General features: G+C 33.3%; 1 protein-coding gene across 1 annotated transcript in view; it reads left to right on the top strand.

Annotated features, from left to right (window-relative positions):
• Positions 1-3,494: 3,494 nt before the first annotated feature.
• The window catches only part of LOC146997660 (transcription elongation regulator 1-like), a 48,409-nt gene continuing 30,586 nt past the window's right edge, over positions 3,495-21,317 (top strand). Inside the window, exon 1 of the mRNA XM_085815380.1 lies at positions 3,495-3,627. The gene's annotated coding sequence lies outside the window, so the exon portion shown is untranslated. The remainder of the gene's footprint in view (positions 3,628-21,317) is intronic.

Raw genomic sequence — 21,317 nt, 5'->3', positions numbered from 1 at the left:
AATAATCTTTAATCTTATAATATTTTATCTTTTTTATATTACTTACGTTTTGTCGAATGTGATTGAACTAGTAGATTTACGTTTGTTATGACATACATATGCGTAAATAAGAAACATAATTTATTTATTAAGATTAAAAAACAAAACTAAGACTCTGAAAAGTCTGAGATTTTAACTGTTACCCAAGAGACTTTGTTAATTTCTTTCTGTTGTCGCTGAGCTTGCAGTGTACCAGTCTGCTCTTGCGTTTTCTCCTACTAAACTATTCTCTTTTGTATTTCAGCTTAATTATTAAGCATAATTTTCTTCGCTCTTTCGCCAATATACAGTTTAACAGCAAAATGACAACAGTTTTAAAATCTGCAAAGCAGCATATGTTCAGAATTCCCGATACAGTGTTGGCATATATTTTTTAAGTCTTTACTCAGTTCGTGGTATCAATGTTCAGTTTTCTTAGTAAGATGGGTTGCAAGGATTTTCTTTTGTGTGTGTGCTTTTATTATTAACCTTTTTACGTGTTAAATTTATTAATTAAATATCATGTTCTTCAATTACCCAACATAAAATTCAATTCAACAACAAAATCACAAAATATTTAAAAACAGCATATCTTTATAATTTCCGATAAACAGTCTCGCGTGCTGGAGATAAAAATGTGTGCTCTTTTGGTAGACGGTTGCACGGATTTTTGGCGATTTACGTTAGCGCAATTGTTGGCGCGATTTCTACAAACGTCAGCCATCTTGAAAAACGCTGTTTTTACGCATAGTAAAGTATTCGAAACTTAAAAAAAAATAAATATCGTTAGAAATAATGGATTAATTTTTTTGTTGAAAATGTCGTTTTTTAAGATGGCAGGCAAGTGTAAATAAATACATTTACTATGAGTATAAAATACTAAAGTAAGGTTATTATTACTTTCATATAGCAAAGAAGAAAATAAAAACACCGCTACAAAAACATTGTGCCAACGTTTAATTAGATTAAAATATTACTGAAATTGAATATCGAAATAAAAAACATCATCCAACATTTAAAAGAATTAGAATATTATTAAATTTAAATACTTTAAAATACGTTATATAGAATATAATATATATATATATATATATATTATATAGAATAAATACATTTACTACGAGTATAAAATACTAAAGAAAGGTTAAATTATTACTTTCATATAGCATAGAAATAGAATAAAAATACCACTATAAAAAAAATTGCGCCAACGTTTAATTGGATTAAAATATTACGTAAATTGAATATCGAATTAAAAACCATCATACCAACGTTTAAAAGAATTAAAATATTACTTAAATTAAATACTTTAAAATAAGCAAATAAGAACGCTTCGTACACTAGAGCTAAAATGACAGCAATTAGTTTATTGTCGGTAAAAAAGGAATGTCTAATAATTTTCTTACCGTTACAGCGGTTATTTCTTCCAACATGACGACAATATCATATACGGCCGTCTCAGAATCGGCTCTTCTAACGGTCTTCATCTGTGATCTACATTTTCGCACTTCATTGAAAAAACAATTAGCGACGTTTCCTCCAAAAATTTAAAATAAATTTCCTCTGACCCTTGTAAGAATTTATAACTAAATCTTTGATTAGGAAAGCCAGGCTGGCGAAAATAAGGTCTCAAAGGACAATTTTTTGATTCCGAAACCAAAAATTCTTGGTACTTATCAAAAACAACATTCATCTCTGAAGGAGACAATTTTGAAGGAATTCGAAGATATGAATTAAATTTTAAAATGGCGCGGTAATGCACAAATTTTCAGCAACCTATCAGAGAGCTGATTACAGCTCATTAATGCACAAATATTCTATAACCAATCAGGGAGCTGATTACAGCTCATTAATGCACAAATATTCTATAACCAATCAGAGAGCTGATTACATCACGCCTAGAATTAAAATTATTTAAATAATCATACATAATAAAATCATTTTAAAAAAGAAATGCAAAATTAAATTGTATTTTAATATTTAACAGCCATAAATAATGTTTAAAACATTAGATTAAATTTATAGATATTAAAACCAATTATTACTTTTAAAGTAAGGTGACGTCACTGATTACATCATCCACAGCATAAAATTTCATAAAATATGATAAAGAAAAAAATTTTTATTTCAAATAAAAATGCAAAATTAAATTGATTTTTAATATTTAGAAGCCATAAATAATATTTAAAACACGGAATTTATGCATAATAACACGCATTATTTTTTAAATAAAATGTCAACAAAGTATCGGTTACCATAAATAACTTATCCAGCAATGGGTTTACCATAAGTCGTATTACTCGCCAAAAGAAAAATTGCCAAAAACTCGCCAAAATCCGTGCAACCGTCTACCAAAGTAGCACCTAAAAATGTTTTCTTCAATTCACTGGTTTGGACCTTCCACCAGAAACTCACCTTATTCGTCGACTAATGGCGGCCACTTAATGCTTTCATCTCATTTTGTCCCCACCACTAATTTTGTTTTACCGATAGTTTTCACCAGATGCAGAGTAAAGCACTACTTTCTGAAACTCTAATTCACTATATGTTCTTGGAAGTAATGGTAGTAAAAATGTTTTATTCCGTGCAGTATTGCCACCGCTCGCATTCAGATCGTCGAGTTTTTTAATCAAAAATTCATTAATGTTTTACAAAATATAAAATATAAAATTCGAAATTCAGGCTTCTAGGTGCACATGTTCGGGTGGAGGATATGCTATTCAAAATTTGATGGCTATTGCGTTGAATCTACTTGAATATTATTTCATTCAGTCGTTCTCGCTTTTAAATTAAATCTGACTTCATTCCATAACTCTTGAAAAGAAATATTTTAAATAAACAATTATATTTTCTTGCTTAAGAAAACTAAACATTATTTACTTACACACTTAAGGAAATCAAAACATTATTCTAATCTTTCTTACTGTTGCTAAACTACAAAAATAAAACTCCGTCTAAAATAAAAGGAAAACAACGGCTTTTGATTATCGTTAACAAATATAAATCAAGGAGCTCACAACAATGGCTGTAGCTTGTGTCGTTTTTTTTTTTTTTTTTCACAGTGCGAGGAACGTAAAATACACATACATGCAGGTTCTTCTCTTTAAAGAGTAATACATAGCGGTAATATTTAGTGTTAGAATATGAAAAGTAATTCTCCGTTAATGGTGTACGACATGAAATCCCGTTTCGAGACGAATAGCTTATTTGGGCAGATGCCGCACTGAACTAAAAATCGAGAAAATGTCTTGCTGTATGACTGTTAATAAATATTTTTTTTTTTTTTTTTGTTTGTTTGTTTTTGTTTTACGACAACTGTTGTCACTTCTTGGAATTAAAAGTTAGAGTAAATATTGTTACTGTTCTAAACAAGAAATATTCTCAATTTAAATATTCGGATTGGCAACTGCAGTTTCCTCTTTTTATTACGTTTATGCATTTGGCAACCTCTAAATTCATGTGAAGGATACCATTACCGTTACGTATCTTAATAAATGTATCAGCACGTTATTCTAAACTCTGAAACGTATGATTTACTTGTAGGAATCTTTGACCCGGATCTGGATTTGGTTCTGTTTGGAAATACGATAGCTTTCAACTTTATGTGAGGTAAAATAAAAAAATAAAAGCTGTCTAAAGTTATAAATAACTCTTACTTACTTTTATAACTCTTTAAGTATTTAAAATGTTCTTGTTACTTATATATTTAAGTAGATGTTTTCAGATTTCTGTATGAATATTTGAATTATTTTCATACATTTAGCATGATTTTTTACAAATGCGTACAAGTAACTACTTGATGATGAGATGAAATTGTACATTGATTACATATGATTTGCGGAAATATGAAGATTTATAAGATTTGAAAACTTCGCATAAACAGTAATGTTATGATAGTTAATGTATGAAGAAAAATACGAGATTAATGTGCATTTTTCTGTCATTTGGAATTGCTCAAGTTTCGTTTTCAAAGCAAACGCGATTCCATATAAAAAAAGTAATTTTTAAATGATCTCGGAAATATTGCTAAAAAAACAAATTTTATTAAAATTCGTGAAATTTCATCTTTAATCTCACACTTATTTCCGTCTATGAAACTTCAACTTGGATATTTGCTATTTGTTGTGAAATTTAAATTCTGTAGCTGTGAATTTTATGCGATTTTGTTTTTCTTTATTTATGACGTTATTTCTCAGAAAAAAATATCAAGAGTATTATACTAATATTTGTGGTAAAATTTAATTTTATTTAAATAAAAAACATGTATGAGCTTGAGGCTGCGCATATAAATCCGTAGAATCTATAAAGCTTCTAGTATTGAATTAATGAAGAATAAATATAAATCTCATACTCATAATGTCATATTAAAAATGTCACAGATGGGAAAGTGAAGATTTATGTCTATTCATGAACAAATAGATCTTCATTTCACAATAAAAAATAAATTTTCATGCTCCCATGTAAGAGGATATCATTTCTTTATGACTCATATTAAAATTACATAGCAGAATTTCCAGTGATCATATTTACACCACTTTAGAGAAAGAATTTACAACATATCATATTAAGATCTTCCATTTGAAAAAAATTTACAACTAAGTTACTCTAAATTTAAATCATTCTTTTTCTGTTTTTGATAAATTAATAAAATTATGCAAAAGACTCTACTGTACTCGTTGAAAAAGCATTAATATTTTGTGCACATAATTGTAGATGACAGCTCTGTTCAGTAGAAAAATGCCTTTTACCTAAGTGGACAAACATTAATATATATATACCACTTTTGATTTTAAAATGAGGCCAAATATTTAACGAAGTTACAAGATAGTGGCCATAGATCATTACATTATTTTGAAAACTTTATAATAGTTTCTGATCTCTTAAAATGATTTAACTGGTATTTAGATCAAAAATTATTACTTAAAACGCTTTATTCTAGGGTTTCAAATGTATGAAAATGTATGTTATAATATATGTTTCAAATGTATGTATTAGTAAATCTTGGTATTTACTTCGTTTTAAAAATATTGCAATGTGTTCTCCTTCAAGACATTTTCATTAATCATTGTTCCAAAATCTGTAAAATACTATTAATAAACATTCCCACTACTATTATTAATTCCCGATTTTTTAGTTGAAGATCTAAAATTCAAAATAGCCTCTTTTAACTAGAACTTATTTTGATCACTCTGATTTTTGATCCTGGTTGAGGAAAGATTTACTTTGTGACAGATTTTTTTTATTCCCAAATTCCTCTCACGATTGATGTCTGAATAGAGACAAATTTGTAGGCCAGAGTTCTCATTGGGGGGGGGGGGATCTCCAGTAGTGGGGTATTTCATAGTTTCAGGGGGAAAGCGGTCAGCCTGTATTTAGTTTTATTTCATGAGTATGAAAAACTACCTTTATTCACGTTTTGATATTTATTAACATTTTTTACACTTATTCTTGTTTAATTTAGAAAACACATTTAAAAATAATCTAAATTTAATTAAATATTGATGTATTTTTCGTATTTTGAAATAGGGAGAGGGAAATGATAGTCTAGCAGTTGTGAAAATCGTTGAGAACCCCTGGTGTAGACGCGAAATACCGTTGAAATATTACCGTGCTCTTGCCCAAATTCGGATATGGGACCTTCAGATTACCAGACATTTGTGCGTACCCCACATGAGAGGAGGAACTATAATAGTTCACGAAATAAGTTTATTGGCAATAAAATAAATATATATTCAGACGATTTTTTCCACTCTCAAACATGTAATTATTAAAAATCAGTCTTAGATTGGCACTGAATTTGTAGAAGAACGAATCTAGATGTGTCTCCAAGTTTCCCCCACCACCACCAACAAAGCCAGCAATAATGCAGAGTTGATTTTTGCCTAATTTTATAATAATATAAATCTCTTTAGCTATTTTGCTGTTAACATTCGATTTATTTGAAATGCAAAACATTTGGCACTCCCTGTAATCTTTATGTGTTTTACGTGAGAAACTAGAATTAACATTAAGAAAAGGACTTTTCATGAAAAGTTAAGGTAGAGATTGAAGTTTCTATGTGGCATGAGAGGATTTCTTCCAGCTCTCCATCAGGTAAAATAAAGAAGACACCTCTCATTCGTTTAAATCACTCCTTTATCAATTACTAGCAGCTTCGCTGCCAGCCTTCGTCTGGCTTTAAATGTACCGGAAAAATGGCTGAAGGAAACACCAAACGTTACATTTAAAAACTGCGTAGAATTTTACTCTGCAGAACTTCATGAAAAAAAAGCTATTACCTATAACAAAATTACAATGAAATAAGCTATACCCCTTAATACGAACTTTAATTATCCTAGTAAATAAATTAACCAACTTGCCTTTGAAAAATCTTAAGAACTCAAATGGTATAAAGGAGGTTAAGAACTTTGTTTCCTAAAAAAATCACTCATAACTTTTCAATATTCTAAAAACAGTGAAATGAGCAATAAATAACGTAAAAAAATTCTGAAAAGCAAAGTGTAATTAATAATATGTTATCTTATATTTTCAAGAGAAAAAAAATACAATGAAATAAGCTGTATCCCTTGATACAAATATTAATTATCCTAATAAAAAAGTTAACCAACTTTCCGTTGAAGATAAAAAATCATGTAAAACATTTCAATATCTTACAAACAGTGAAATCAGCAAAAAATAACATGAAAGCAAATCAAAAAACATAAAATTCCGCTCAGAATTTTACTCTGCAGAACAACTTTATCAACAAAATTCAATAAATATGTATTATATATATATATATAAATGACAATGAATTATGCCAATCTCTTAAAAACAGTGACATAAGAAATACGATGAAAACGTGTTGCCAAACCCATATTTCTAAAACAATGAAACTATTCAAAATGATGCCATTTCATCAAAAATCTATCAACAACAATAAGACAGGAAAATTGTTGCCAAAATCACATTTTTAAAGATGTGAGAAGTGTACTCGGAAGCTTCATTTAAAATTTTTTTTAAAAATACAAAATATTATCATTTTTCCAAAATTCTTTTTGTAAAAGCAGTTGCAAGGATGAAAGTTTAACGTGTCCAAAAATCAAAGAAAAATAAACTGTAAATTTTTAAAAATAAACGTTTTTAGAAAAAATCCCGTTGAAAAGGTGTTAAGCTCCCTTTGTTAAATAAATTCGTATTTAATCGATTTATTGAAACACAAAATTTATTTTAAGTTCGTAAAATAGCTAAGTGCCTACCCTTCATGACGATGTGAAAATGGAGTGTGTAGAGTAAAATCTCGCTTTCCTATAGCCCATTATGTCTCAAAATGACGCGATTTCGTCACAAAACATAAAATAAAAAAAAATTCTAGTTCGAATTTCGAAAAAATCGCTTCGAGGTGCACTGGCTCTTGTCTAGATGCACCTATGTACCAAATTTCGTAGCCGTGGGTCTATTAGCTTACGCGCAGCGCGAACGAAAGACACACACACACACAGACAGATTCTTTCTTTTATTATATGTAGAGAAGAGATAGTTGAAGCTGTTTGTGATCACGATTAATGTTGATAATTCCCGGATGCTAGGTTCTTTTTTGTTATTAACATGCCACACCTTTTGGCACAAGCGTAGTAGGTGTAAACTACTATTTTTATAACTAGAAATTTTTTGCAATCAAAATGCCTGCCAGGTAAGGAAAAAGTATCGGATATTGTTATCAATTTGCCTCAATCACTCCTGTTTGTATACGAAAACATGGAAAATAATCGTTTATTGTGATCAACAATTCGGTTAATATGATTAAACTAGTATAGAATAATATTTTTACAACTATTCGCCAAAGAAGGTCAACGTAGATTATAAAAATTGCACTATGACAGAAAAATATCTCCATGTGAGAGGTTAAATCACCAAGAACCTGGTTTCGAATTTCTACCATTTAAAATTAGACGAAAAATCAAGCTTAGTTTCGCTTTTGAGTAAATCGATTGATTTTGAGGGGGATCAGACACAAGCCTTCGGTAGTAAGACAAACACGTGGGCAGTTTTCTCGCCACTCGAAAACTAGAGACAAGGTCTGTTCCAGTCTCTCGTGACGAGCCCCAAACTCCGTAGAGAGAAACCACAAGGGAGAAAGGAAGGGAAAAAGTACCAGCCAAGAGGAGAGAAAACGGAAAAGAGGATAGATCACTGGGACTCCAGGATCGTGACACCCGTCTCATCAAGAAGATGATCCCCTGAAGGGCTAGGGTACCTCGGGATTGCCACACCCGTACTCACAAAAGTGATCCCCCTGAGGGGTACCATGAATGGGAAGCAAGGGTCAAAGCCCATACCAGGAGAAACACCCCCAGACTATAATTCCACCTCCGCCGAACTTGACTGTTGGCACAATGCATTCTGGCAGGAGACGTTCTCCAGGTAGACGCCAGACCCAGACCCTACCATCCGTACGGTAAAGGCTGGGCCTTGATTCGTCTCTCCAAAGAACCCGTTTCCACTGATCTACGGTCCAATTTCGATGTGCTTTGCACCACATTAACCGAGCAGCGCGGTTGGACTTTGTGATCAAAGGCTTATGGGCAGCATAAGCCTTTGATCACAAAGACCATGAAAACCAAGCAGATGTGCTTCCTTACGGATGGTATTCATTGAAACAATACTCCCGGATGCCTGTTGAAACTCCTCGCGGATGAGGGCCATCGGTTGGGTGCGGTTCTTCCGAATTTCTCTGGACAGCACTCGTCGGTCTCTATCTCCCAGTTTCGTTGGTCTGCCGACTCGGGGCACATTCTGACAATCCGCGCTCACTTTCCACTTCTTAATCACATAAGCCACTGTAGATTTTGGGTACTTCAGATCGCTAGATATGTCCCTTAAGGATCGGTCACATTTGTGATATGCGATAATTATACCCGATTATAATTTTTCTCGAAATCAGAGAGCTCCGAACTGAGAGGCATCTTGCATGCAACTAAAGCCGATGCTGTTTCCTACACGATATATACCGGCGGAGTCCGTGACGTACCTTAGGACCGCTGATATCGTCATTTGCATAGGTGTCCAAATACTTATTGGTAGTCAGTGTATCTATTTCACCTTCCAAATATCTATTTATCAAATTTATCTGTTATTATCAAATGTATTAAGATTGATGTTATTGTTCCGGTCAAATAATTTCCAGAATGTTATAAAAAGCTCACAAATGAACTTTTGCATTAAGGATGTTACTAACGGTTCGGAATGTTTGTTGTGACAGCTCCGTTGAGTTTCGAGAGAGGTACACTGCGCAAGAAGAAAAAAAGGGAACAGTTCTATTGAGCCGTTTGACAAAATTAAAATTGCGTTTTCCATATCTCGAAAGCGCAGCTTAGCATATATATTAGATTTACATATAGCATTATTCTAAGACAGGTATTTTTACACAAAATCGGACTTTTTTCTGAAATGACATGCCAATTTGTTTTTTCATATTTCGATTCTAAGACTCAAATTACGCTAACTATTAAATTTTGTAAAATTTGGTTCGAAATTTACGGAGAAATTCAAAACTTTATTATAACGCTTTTTTTTTTCCCAGTTTGCGCCAAGAATAATTCACTTGGCGAACTTCTTAATATATGGCAACCTATTTTCCCTTCCCTTTTTACATTGTGCGTGAAAGGGAAAAAAGTCACTTCGTTCCTACTTACAAATAATGTTATCAGAGTGCCTAAACCGCATTTGATGTCATTATCGCTTATTTTAAAAAAGCGCCAATATATAAATTCACTTATATCTTAGGAAATTTTGAATAAAAAAACTCTAATATTTTGCAAGTATGTATAGAAATACATCTACTTTAAATGGTGGTAAAACTTTTATAGGTTATAATTTAGAATTTTTTTCGAAAAATTTATAAAAATTATTTAACATTACAAATTTTTAAAATAAACTATAATAAATGGGTGAATTTTGTTTGGAATGAACCTAAATTTCGAAATATGAAAGGAAGAATCCTAGTAAGTTTAATAAAAAATGAGAGATTAATAAATATATACCAAATTTAATTAACATTGAGGAACTAAAATTTTGAGAGTAATTTTTTAAAGATAACTCTTTCGATTTTTACAAAACTTGGCAGTTTGGCATAATTTGAGTCTTTGAATCAAAATAGAAAAACAAATTAACCTGTCATTTCAGAAAAAGTCTGATTTTGCGTCAAAATACCTATATTAGAACGATGCTATAGATAAATCTAATACATATCCTGCGTGGCGCTTTCGAGACATGAAAAACGCAAGTTAAATTTCGTCATTCAGCCCAGTAGAACGGGAGATATAAAAAACACTTTTTAGTCCAAAGGGTCTTTGTCCCTAAGGGACTATTGTTTTCGTTTTGCGATTTTATGTTGAAAAAGGCTGTATCACTTTTCAAGCTGTTGCCACCAAATAGTATCGCCTGCATTATATTTGAAGAAATTAAATAATGAAGAATCTGCATAAATGTATGTATGTTTCTCGCATTGTGATAAAACAACGGTACCTAGAGCTATCAAATTTTGAATGACGTAATCTTACTGCGAACATGGCCATCTGGAAGCCCAAATTTGGAATTTGTTTTATTAACGATTTCATATTTTGTAAAACTTTAACGAATTTTTGATTAACAAACTCAACGATTTCGAAGCGAGTAATGGCAACATTGTGCAGAAAGAAACATTTTTAATTCCAGTGCGTGAGACTGTGTATCGGAAATTCGAAAGATAGGCTCATTTTAAAATTATTTTGTGACATTGCTATTGAACTAAATTTTATGGTTTAAGCGCAAAGAACATGTTATTTAATAAATAAAGGTAACACACAAAACGTTAAAAAACGCCCCTTTAGACGTAATTTAAAATCCGAAATACGAACTACCAGCGCTCTGCATTCTTGTGCGGCGATTGCCACCCGAGCAACTCGAAGGAATGTAAATACCATCCGGATAACCTACCCAAAAGAGTCTTCAATAAGAGCAATCAAAACGAGAAAAAGCATGAACAGGAAAAATTTCAATTAAATAAAGAAGATTTTCCTACCCTCCCTGGTGCTACGGAAAACGAAAATGCTAAAAATCAACCGAGCTGGACAACTCAAAAGGAAAACAAAAATAAACAAGGAAGCGAAACTAAAGAAGTTTCATTTTTTGAGTGGATAAAAACCCAACTCCTAAAAGCGAAAGAATTCTTTGCAGAATTTTAAAAAGTAAAAAACATCATGGGTAAACTCGAGGTCGGAATGGCCGCAATTGAATATTTCACTTCTTTAGATTATGACTTTTAGACCTCATAGCAATATAAACGCGATGATTTCAGCTACCAATAGCTTCTTGAGAATTTTCTATTTCAATGCGAACGGTGTCATAAAACAATATCAAGAAATTAAAGATTACTTGGATAAGTACGACATTGATGTCATGATGATAGGCGAAACTCAAAAAAAATTAACGGCTACAATATTATAAGGAAAGCCAGAACCCAAAGTAGGTGGGGTGGTACTGCAATTATTATTAAAAATCACTTAAAGCATACTGAATATGATCTTCCTCATAATAAGTCTGCTCGAATTTACTTCAGCTATCATTTATACTGCTTTAAATGAAGCCTACCTATTTATTTCTATTTACAATCCTCCTGATAATCTGATGACTAATAATAACCTGGATATCTTAACCTCCACCAACTTCCCGACTATCATCGCAAGGGACTTGAACGCAAAGCACAAGGCGTGGAATTCTAGAGGATCTAACAGCAATGGAAACATTTTACATAACTATTTAATTAGCAACGACCTCAATTTTGCTACTCCCACTTCTTCAACAAGATTTAGTGCTAACGGAAACGGCGAAGTTTTGGATATTGTACTTCTTAAAAATATTCCTCATACTCCTCTCTTAGAAGTAATAACGGACTTAAATTCTGATCATCATCCAGTGAACTTCGACTTTTATGGCTTTTATTCCCCGTTAAAGAAACACAGAACTAAGATAAATTGGACCCAATTCTCTGATACTATGAAAGACTATAATTGCAGAAATAATTATAATCATTGCGGTGATATCGAAGATGAAATTTATAAATTCACCACTAAAATGAAAGATGCCATCAATAATGCGACTTATCCCTGCAAAAGCGTTAATTTTCTCTCCCTTCCTAAGTATATAAAAGATATTATTGCAGAGAAGAATAGAAAACATAAAGAATGGCAGCGGTCCGGAGAAACCCTCGTGCCAAAAGGCACATCAAACTTTTTAAACAGGGGAAAATCAAGCATTAGATTATGGAATTCAGAAACAAAAAATGGGACTTTCTCCTATCAAACCTGAATTCTCAAGATCAGGCAGTATGGAAAATTGCTAAATCTCTAAGAAATAGCAGACCAAATCAAACTCATGCAATTCATCACATGGGAATCTCCTATCAATCTGAGGACAAGTTTGCTAATATAATGGCTAATGAATTAGAGAAAATCTCTCAACCTCACCCGCCTGAGAATAACTCCCAAGAAGAAGTTAATTTTACCATTGACAGTATTAACAATTATCCTATAACAAAATTCATTCCCTTTACTTCACCAAGAGAAGTAAGAGAAATTATTCACAAACTCAAGCCAAGGAAAGCCAAAGGCTATGATCAAATTAACAGTGAAGCACTTAAAGCCCTTACTAGACGTTGTATTACTAACATAGTCAATATTTTTACTGCCTGCATCCGAAATAATTATTTCCCTCAGCAATGGAAACACTCAATAATTGTCAATATCTTAAAACCAAAGAAAGATCCTAAGCTCGTCACTTCCTACAGACCTGTCAGTCTTTTACCTTCATTAGGAAAAGTATTTGAGAAAATCCTCTGCTCAAGGCTTACTAACCATCTTTAAAGACTCAATTTAATAGATGAACTGCAATTCGGCTTCCGCTGTAGACACTGCACGACTCATCAAATTCTCAATTTGGTGGAATTTGTTTCGCAAGCCTTTACTAAAAAAAACCAGGTGGCTGCATGCTCTCTCGACTTCGAAAAGGCCTTTGATAGAGTGTGGCATGCAGGCCTCCTGCATAAATTGAATAATTTTATGCTTCCGAACAGTTTCGTAAAACTCATTAGTTCCTATGTGTAAAACTGGACTTTTCAAGTTCGCTGCGGTGACGCATTATCTGTCAGAAAAACAATTCATAGCGGGGTTTCGCAAGGGTCCGTTCTTTCCCTCTGGCTCTATAATGTTTATATCAATCATTTCCCGCACCCATTCAACACGTAAGTAGTCAAATACGCTGACGACACTGTAGTACTGACTGAATCCAGAAGTCCCCAGCTCGCTTTAAGTAATTTACAAATGCATCTCAATATGATCAATCACTGGTGCAAGACTTGGAAAATTAAGCTCAACGCCTCTAAATGTTGTATTGTGCTCTATAGGAGATACAAAACAAGATTAAGAGTTAATACTGATATCTACTTAGAACTCTAATCCCCGTAGCTAATTCCTATAAATATTTAGGTGTTTATATAGATAAGTCTCTCAACTTCAAAGATCATATTTCTTATATCTTAAACAAAGCAAATGCAGCCTACATTGCAATTTATCCTATTATCGGCAAAAAATCAAAGCTCAGTCTAAAAATAAAGAAAATGCTTTACATATCTCTAATTCGACCGATCATGCTATATGCAGTGGCGGCCTGGGCAATTGCCAATAAAACTGAGCGCAAAAAAACTAGATATACTTCAAAATAAAATTCTACGTAGCATTGTGAATGCACCTTGGTACGTGAGAAACAATATAATTCATAACGACTTGGATATTCCATCTGTGCATAACTTTATACTCATGACAGCTCACAACTTCTTCGAGAAAATGAAGCATAGTCAGTATAACGCAATTAAACAAATGTTGGATTATGATCCAACCATTGAATACAATGTCAAACTCCCAAGGACAATTCATCGCAATTCGTCATGGTGGTAACTTGTAAATTTTAATTTTAAAATTTTCTTGAACTCTAAAATTGGACTCTATCCTATTATTTGTGTTGCATCTTATACTTATGTCAATCAAGAAACTTTTTTATTCAAGATTTTTATGTTACTATTTCATTTTTTAATTATTTTGTATGAATTTTTACTTTATCGTATGATTCTACGAACTTTTGAACTTTTTACGGCCTATCTAGCTACTGCATACTTCTGAAGGACTTTGAACTCTTATGCCATTCACAGCTTCAAACTGTCTTCGCGCCATTTTCATGATGTCTCACTACTGCTTATCCTGCACTCTTACTAGCTATATTGCACTCACCATCTGCATTTGCCATACAACTCACTGCACCTGCCTGCATGCTTCAATTTAATGCCATTGCTTATCACTGCACAATTTTTATGATGAACGCCTGCTTTCGTAAGTATTAAGATATGCCTGCTCACGCAGCTGAATTTTTTCGCCCACGGGTGTTGGTACTTCCCTAGTACCATTTATTTGAAAATATCTTTGCCTAGTGCACTTTAATGCGATCTACTGGCGAAAACTCTTTAGTAGTTAATGGCCAGAAAAAAGTAAGTTATAAGTCATAAAATCCGAAATATTTCAGTCCCCCGCCACCCACAGTGTATCTTCGGATTCCAAAACTTCTTGGGAAACTATTTCGACCATTTTCATCTTCGTACGGCTTTAATCAGCTGAGATATTAATTGAAAACTCCGAAAACGATAATTTTCGCTCTCATTTTTCCGAGTGGCAACAGTCTCGAAATAGAAGAAATTTTAATGACATTTTTAACGTAATTTCTGAATTCTTTGGGAATTTTCGAAATAAGTCGATTTTTAAGACTATTTTACACCTGTTACTTTAAACTTTTAACATCTAGAAATGGATTGGTTACAAAGTTTCGAAATTTTCTCAAATTATAAAATAAAAACTTCGTTCTCTTTTGAAATAATAATAATAACGAACACTTACTGGAAGATTACATTTTTTCAAAAAATATGATAGGAAGAATATGGAGAAATATCGGTTCTAACTTTCGTTTGGAAATCATTTCAAAGTTTTGGTGTCATTAGGTCACATAATTTTTTTTGCTTCCATACGGGCTAAATTTTGTATTCACAATTCATTTTATTATATTAATCTAAAAAATAACGCTATTTAAGGATCGATTAGCAGCGTTTGAAATTATTTGCACCGAAATCTACAGTGACATTTTTAATTTTTTTTTTTTTTTTTTTTTGATAACTTTATGTATATTTTGAGCGTTTCATTTTACAAGTCTATTTTCTTAATTTTATTTTGACACTTAATATTTATTCATTTATGATACTATAACATTCAAAAATGTATATGTTATAAAGATTTGAAATTTTCAAAAGTTATGAAGTAAACACTTCTCCCTCTTTTTAACAGGAATGATTTAAAAAAGAAAACATAAATTGTAGGGTTTATATTTATTTTAACTAACATTTATTTTAAGTTTAAACTATCTTTCCTGTCAAGCCTTACTTTCCTGTGGAATTGCCAATGCCAGAGTATGTAAATTTTAGTAGAACGCGCAAAGTATTCAAAATAGTCAGCGGAAGTATTCTGAATTAAATAGAAGGGAAACGAGTTCGAAAGTGTGCTTTCTTGCTTCACGAGCGTGGAAGTGGCTTGTTAGAAATTGAAGAACCACGCGTTTCGGCCTGTGTGCTTGCCTCGGTAGATAGATAAATCTTTCAACGTAATATTCAGAAGTTTGCTGAATTGTTAGCGGTATCTTAGAACGCGGTTAGGTTAGTTACGTTTTAGAGAGCCTCGTAGGTAGTCACTTGTTATTATTCATTTTTAGTTTCTTATTGTTATTTTACCGCCGGATCGGCGTAGTTTGTGAGCGTCAAGAGCACTCATCTGTAATTTCTAAAGTTGAATAAAAAGGGATTTAAACCCTTCTCAAGACTTTGTATACTTTCCAGTTCATAGCAGTCACCACTATTGTTGCGTGCAGGTTGGAAGCGCGCAGCATTACAAAATATATATTAAGTAGGCGACTTTCTAGATTTTTTTTCAAAATTAGCCGCCTTTTTATACTTTTTTAAAAACCAGCTCATAGTATAATTATGGTCAAAACTTTGTCGTCGAATTTTTGAGTTATTTCCTGATAAACACACACACACTCATTGCAGATGACAAAATAGTATGGTGAATTGATTTTTCAAATTTTGATTTTTTAAAATTAATGTTGAAACTATTTTAATGCTCCGCTTAATGAGCAAACTAAAACACCCCGAAATTTAATGTTTCCACTATTGTATAAAGCGAAAAAAAATCTATGGAAGGAATTTTGTATGCGTTTTTAAACTTAATTTCTAATTTTTAGGAAAATCGTTAGATTTTTCGATTATTTGACACAGCCAAATTGTTTGAAGTCAAGGAGTGATTAGTTTTTGAAAAGCGATTTTTCATTTGAAAAATTTAAGTCACGATGTGTCTCTGAGATTAAGAAATTGAAAGTTAAATATATATATACATGCGTTTATATAAAATAATTTTTTGAAGTTTTTATTTTCTATATTTATATTTTTTATATAAAATAACCTCTTAGTTAAAACTCATGATTAAGGAACTAAAAGTTAAAAAAAATCATCATATTGTTTAATGAGAAAAATAAATTAAAATATTCTCTTTATAAAATTCATCTACAATTTTATATCAAGAATAATAAAATTGTGGGGCGTTCAGTAGGCGATCAAGTTTTCCTATTGCTAACAAAACGTGTTAATTTTAGAAGAATTTTTACTGAATTTTATAATCTAGAATCTAGTATAATCGTTAAATGAAATTAAAGTAAATATCACTGCATAATTCACATAAATTACTACAGCTTTAGACAGTAAAAAGGGAATTTTAAAAAGGAAGTTAAGTATCTTTTCTCCTCAACTATCATATGAAAAATGTCAGTTATATAAGCAGTAAAAGAAGCATGAGAAACTGTACGAATCGTATAATACACTGCTGGCCACCCAAATTGCAACACTAAGAAAGACGAGAGATATCACAACAAAATTTATTTAGTAGATAACATGTTGACCAAGTATGAAATGATTAAATTTATAGACTTCTGTAAAGTGTGGTTCCTTCCAGAATCAGTAGTCAGAGTAGTCGCCATTGTTGGAGAGCACCACACGCCTCGGCATTCATTCAAAGAAACTTTGGATGTGTTCTTGTAGTACAGCAGACCAAGCAGCTTCCACATGTTGCCAAAGTAGATCTGGTGTGGCAGCTTGGAATGTAATCTGGGTCAATCGTTCAGCAACCATGGACCACATGTTTTCTATCGGCGAAAGATCCGGAGAGCGAGCCGGCCAGGGAAGCAATTCAATCAGGCGATTTAATTGCATTATCGCGCAATTCAATTGCCGATATGATAGGAAGAATATGGAGAACACTCATGGACAAAAAAATTAGCGCTCCAAGAAGGAGTAGTCAAAAGGAAACGAAATTTTACATACGTGATGACTACTTTGATATGAGTAAATGATAGGAAAATAAAAGAAAAAGGATAATTTATTTCAGAGAAAAAGGCAAAAGAACGGAGGACTTAATACTCCATTAGACCCCCTCTAGCGCGAATGCAGCATGCGATACGATCGAGCATTGAGTCATACAAGTTCTGTATGATGTCTTGAGACATTTCGTTCCATATTTGCTGTAACCTTCCCTCTAGTTCGTTCAAACTCGTTGGATGCCCAACTCGTCGTCCCAAATGATCCCAGATATGGTCGATTGGAGACAAATCTGGGGATCGGGCAGGCCAAGGAAGGGTAGTAACAGTGCGGAGACAGTCTTGCTGTATGAGGCCGCGCAGTATCTTGTTGAAAAATGGCTCCTGGGAGCCGTTGCATGAGTGGCAACACATGTGGTTGCAGGATTTCATGAACATACGTTGGGCTGTCATGGTGCCACGGAACAATACTAGGGATGACCGTGTATTGTACGCAATGGCACCCCATACCGTCACACCAGCTGTGGGAGCGATGTGTCGCTGTACAGCAAAGGCAGGATTTAGGCGATAACGTTGCGCGCCTCCAACTTGCACGCAACCAAGAGGTGACTGTGAAACTTGTATAAAAGATAGAGCCTTGTGAAGGGTTTAAGTCCCTTTTTATTCAACGTAATAAATTACAATTGCGTCCTCTTGACGCTTACAGACTGTGCCATCTTGGCAGTCAAATAAAAATAATAACCTGAAAAGAAAGTAAAGACAAGATTCTAACTACGAGGCTCTCTAAAATAACTAACTCACCGTGTTTTACAATACTGCTGCTAATTCAGCAGACTTGAAGCTCACTGGAACGATTACCACTACTTCCCGCCAAGCACATAGGCCGCAACGCGAGGTTCTTCAATTCTCGCTAACTACCTCCGCGCTCGCTAAGTAAGAATATCACACACCGAACTTGTTTCCTTCCTATTTAAATCAGAATACTTCCGCTGATAATTTGAATGCTTGCGCGTTCTACTAAAATTTACATATTCTGGCATTGGCAGTTCCAGGGGAAAGTAAGGCTTGACAGGAAAGATAGTTTAAACTTAAAATAAATGTTAGTTAAAATAAATATAAACCCTACATTTGCCGCTGCTAGAATTTGGAAAACTTCGAAGCAGGTCCTACAAACGACCTGTTGTAAGTTTCTCTAATTCTGAACTAACTGGCGAGAACCTCGTTTACACAAAAAAATCTTATGTAACAGTTATATCCTAAAATTCTGTTGATCTTATAAAGCTCTCTTCTTACAGCCACTTTTCCTGGACTTCATCAATCAATCTTGATCTTTCCTTCCAGCATCTGGAAGGAATAAGTATCAGTATCTTTCTACATACATTATAATTTACACTTTCTTGACACAATAAATTTTTGTTTTTAAACGATTCGTTTTTCTTAGTTATTGCTTACTTCACATTCATTCAATTTTTCAAGCATTAATTTAACTTTACCCTGGCTCTCCACCGTGTGTGGTGTCAAACGGGAATATTCGTGTTTTAGTCTTACAACACTTCCCCTAACCACCATGATTTGTTAGAATTCAACGACCAAATAGACACACCTTACTCGACATTCTACAACTCAATGAGCTACTTTAATATTCTTAAAAATTCAAATGTAGGTGGAGAACCCTACAAAACACATTCATTCTAACTTCCCCCTCATTCATCTTTAAACATGCAGGCTTTCGCTCTAAAGCATGACTTTACAGTTTAATACTTAACTTTTGCTTTTAAGCATTCACTTTTATTTACTTTTTATTCACTTTTATCATCTACAATTTTATGCTTCTAGACTAAATTCTACTTTTACATAACCTTCAAGTATTTACATACATTTACAAAATTTTAATACATATGATTTTTACAATTTACCATAAAATGAATAAGAGAAAATAAATTTTTACTTTACTCATTCTTCGCCAAGCTGGCGGCACTGAAACTAAAATTCTTATTAATACAAGAATACGAAGTTATTTTTATCTTCGGCCAAATTTTGGCTTTACCATAACAGAATTAGTCTTTCGACCAACAGAAAATGCTTGTTTTTAGCTTTTACACTTAAAGAAAATAATACTTTTGCCTTAGCTAAATAAAGTAAAACAAAACTAAGTCTCAACCGAGACATATTGACTTTCGTCAAAACATAGAACTTCGTACTTATGCATAACATTTCGGAACAAAAGAGAAAAAATATTTATAGAAGGTTTTAACTTATCTTTGAGTTTTCGATGCTTGAAACTCCGTCATCCGTTTTTGGCAAAATTGATCCCAAGTTAGAGGTTTCATGGATGTCAATCTTCTCCTTATTGATCTCCGAGTGTCGTCCACGTTGCTTTTTCTTTTGCGTCCTCTACATGCTGGCCTCTTGACGGAGTAATCGTCTGGTTGTTGGCCTTTCCGTTTCTGCCTGGGACGGCTGGTCTTGACGTCCTCCGGTCTGGAGTCCTTCTTGAATTTCTTCTGTTCCTCGTATTTTTGTGCCTCCTGCTGGCGTTTCAGTTTCCGGAACGGCGGCCTTGCTGGCACCTGACTCTGTGGCCGTGTGCGCGTTCTCCTTGATGTGTAATTTCTCCTGCTATCCTTTGTAGGTGGTGTTTTTCTCTTTACCACGGTTTCTTTACCCGGTTCATCTGTATTTTTGTTTTTCTTAAACGCCGGAGTTTGAAAATCATTTTTTCTTTTTGATACCGACGTCCGGGTTGTAGAAGTGCTAGGTCTCTCTTCAGTTCTCTGTTTCTTGGGTGGTGGAATAGTTGTTGTAGTCTCTGGCCCTTCTATTTCGTTTAGACTTGAGTCCTGCAAGAAACTTTTAAGGATTTCAAAATCATTTGGATTATAGTATTTTTTCACCTGGTCGGGACTTGCTTTACAGATTTCCCCTCTCTCGTTCTTAAGATATAAGACTACTCCTTTGATTTCCTGAATTACATAGGGGCCTTCAAACTTTGGAGCTAGCTTTGCCATAAAATTGTCTGGGGCACTTGATAAAGAAAATTTCCGCTTCAATACTTTATCCCCAACTTTAAAATCTGCTTCACGGCGTTTTCTATCATAATATAACTTTTGTCTATTTCTTGCCGTATCCGAGGTTTTAAGCGCCTGATCAATCAACTTTTGCACATCTTGTTGTTTAAACTCCTGCTCTCTTTGTTGCACAAAGAATAATTTATCTAAAGGCGTAATTACGTTTCTGCCTAAAAACAATTCTGCTGGAGTTTTTCCCGTAGTATCATGATGTGCCGTTCTTAAAGCATAAGCTAATTCATTTATGTAGCCATCCCAGCGCTTGTGATGTGTGCTAACGTAACTGCGAATTATTTTTACATGGTTTTTATTAACTCTTTCTGCTATGTTAGCCTGTGGTCTATACGGAACCATTTTGATATGGCGTATGCCAAGTCCATTGCATATGTTTTCAAATATTTGACTAATGAATTGTTTTCCGTTATCGCTAATGACTTTTATCGGTGCACCGTATTTTAAAATGTATCTGTGTAAGAATGCATCTGCGACTGTTTTGGCTGACGCGCGTTTAAGTGGAACAATTTCTATCCATTTTGAAAAATGATCTACTATTACTAAAAGAAAACGATTTTTATTTAACTCGCTCTGGGGGAAGGGACCAAGGAGATCTATGCCTAAAATTTCATTCGGAAATGTAGCGCGAATGCTATTTAAGTACCCGGCCGGGCTGTAATTAATATCATTTATTAACTGACATTGATTGCAGGACCTGACATACGCCGTTACTATTTTGTATAATTGCGGGAAATATACCGCCTC

The sequence above is a fragment of the Stegodyphus dumicola genome, chromosome 4, assembly GCF_044657685.1.
Source record: "Stegodyphus dumicola isolate Sdum_Otavi_A_Nest chromosome 4, ASM4465768v1".
NCBI classification, from domain to species: Eukaryota; Metazoa; Arthropoda; class Arachnida; order Araneae; family Eresidae; genus Stegodyphus; species Stegodyphus dumicola.
The sequence above is the reverse complement of the archived record's forward strand: the minus strand, read 5'-3'. Positions and strand labels throughout refer to the sequence as shown.